The sequence below is a fragment of the Palaemon carinicauda genome, chromosome 23, assembly GCF_036898095.1.
Source record: "Palaemon carinicauda isolate YSFRI2023 chromosome 23, ASM3689809v2, whole genome shotgun sequence".
NCBI classification, from domain to species: Eukaryota; Metazoa; Arthropoda; class Malacostraca; order Decapoda; family Palaemonidae; genus Palaemon; species Palaemon carinicauda.
Genome location: NC_090747.1, coordinates 98,020,687 through 98,023,218, shown reverse-complemented (window position 1 = coordinate 98,023,218; position 2,532 = coordinate 98,020,687).

Here is a 2,532-nt window from a genome sequence, read left to right as displayed (position 1 = left end):
GGGGTACTATGCACATGCATTAGAACCTTTAACCGTTTTACCCCCAAAGGACGTACTGGTACGTTTCACAAAACTCATCCCTTTACCCTCATGGACGTACCGATACGTCCTTGCAAAAAACTGCTATTTAAATTTTTTTTTCATAATTTTGATAATTATGAGAAACTTCAGGCATTTTCCAAGAGAATGAGACCAACCTGACCCCTCTATGATGAAAATTAAGGCTGTTAGAGCAATTTTAAAAAAATATACTGCAAAATGTGCTTGAAAAAAAATAACCCCTGCTGGGGGTTAAGGGCTAGAAAGTTCCAAATAGCCTGGGGGTAAAAGGGTTAATATGGCCCACAGATTTTATTTGGTTAGTGAAAAACAATGAAAATAGCCGTTTGATAGTTTAGCAGTAAAAGGGGACTATAAGTACATGTATGAGAACTCAATGCAACCAGGGTCTTAAGGGGACCTACTACAGTAAAGGTACATTTTAAGAACATCGAAAATCAAACTATTTCAGAATAAAAACTTCGCTAAAACTAATCCCCCCCACAAAAAATTAAAATATTGTAGCTGTATTTACTGGTTCTCCAACTTCTACATAAGTAAATGTATGAGAACTATGCAACCGAGGTCTTAAGAGGACCTACTACAGTAAAGGTACATTTTAAGAACATTGAAAATCAAACTTTTTCAGAACAAACTTCACTAAAACTAATTCCTCCCATCCACACGAAAAAATAATAATAGAGCTGTATTTATTGGTTCTCCAACTTCTACATACTCGCTAAAATATGATTAAATCCACCCACAATAATTTTTATTTCTTCCTAATTTAAAATTTTAAAATTTTGACCTAATAATCATAACTTTAATAAAGTTCTATAAATATTTGGAACCATTTAGTGCTATCCACACATCCCATGAATTTTCCTGCAATGTTCGCAGTATAAATACTATTTAACAGTCATTTGTATTAAATACTAAGCTTATGAATTTATATAATTCAAAGAACAGATTCCTGAATTCCACAGCTGTAAAGTAGACTTTAAATGAACATATATCTTCCTTGATAGCTTGATTGGTAAAGTTGTCCCTGCAGGCATTGTTTCAGCTCAGAGCACAAGGTTGAATCCTTGCCCAGCCAGAATCAGTAGAACTTCAAAAGTTCAAAGTTGGAGCAAATGCTTTTTTGTTGACCAGGCGGACATGAGTTTTTTTATAGTTTATTTATGAGATATTTGTTTTTGATGTTGTTAATAGTTTATATATGATATGTCTGTTTTGACGTTACTTATTTTAGAATGATTTATTGTTAATTTGTTCTCATTTATTTATTTCCTTATTTCCTTTCCTCACTGGGCTATTTTTCCCTGTTGGAGCCCCTGGGCTTATAGCATCTTGCTTTTCCAACTAGGGTTGTAGCTTGGATAGTAATAATAATAATAATTTATAGCCTACCAGTTAACAGTAATTACCTAGGAAACATCGCACTTCAAAAGGCAGCCATATCCTCGCGCTAAATCTTTATTGCTAGTGTACACAACCAGTCAAAGTAACTTAAGATAGGCACTCCTATCACCATCAGCTCAAGACACAAAGATGAAAGCCACTACGAATAGCTTCTAGACTCTAGAGTATTGCTCGAATAGCTTCTAGACTCTAGAGTATTGCTCGAATAGCTTCTAGACTCTAGAGTATTGCTCGAATAGCTTCTAGACTCTTAGAGTATTGCTCGAATAGCTTCTAGACTCTTAGAGTATTGCTCGAATAGCTTCTAGACTCTAGAGTATTGCTCGAATAGCTTCTAGACTCTAGAGTATTGCTCGAATAGCTTCTAGACTCTAGAGTATTGCTCGAATAGCTTCTAGACTCTAGAGTATTGCTCGAATAGCTTCTAGACTCTTAGAGTATTGCTCGAATAGCTTCTAGACTCTTAGAGTATTGCTCGAATAGCTTCTAGACTCTAGAGTATTGCTCGATAGAATAAAAGTTGAAAAGTGCTTACTCGAAGACATACGCAAGTAAATCTACATTAACAATCTCCAAAATGTCTGACATCTTCAAAACAAACACAAAAACTATGAAAAAACAAGTCTGGTTCTCACTGGTGCTAGAAACTAGAAAGGAATGAAGGAAGAACTTAACAGAGTTGCCAGATTTTCTATATGAGAAAAGTCCAACTTTCAAACAATGGAAGCTTTAAAAGGCCAACCTATACGTAGAAAAAGGCCAAATATATAGTATTTAATATCCGCATTTTTTTCATGATATTACTGAAGGCCAACCAATTAAAAAAAGGTCAAATTAGAGGTTTTTTTAGCCTGAAAAAAGGCCATCCTGGCAACCCTGGAACTTAAGCGTGGGAAGTGGTAGGGGTGGGGGTGGGGGGAGGGTAGTCGTAGTAGCGGGGAGTACTTGGATGTAGAACGGCACCTCGCAGTATCGGGGGATATTGAAGGAGAGGACTAACTAGTGAGGGACCTCTAGTCGTGGTTCTAACACGCCCCAGTTACTATACAGACTTGTTTTTAGAGTGAG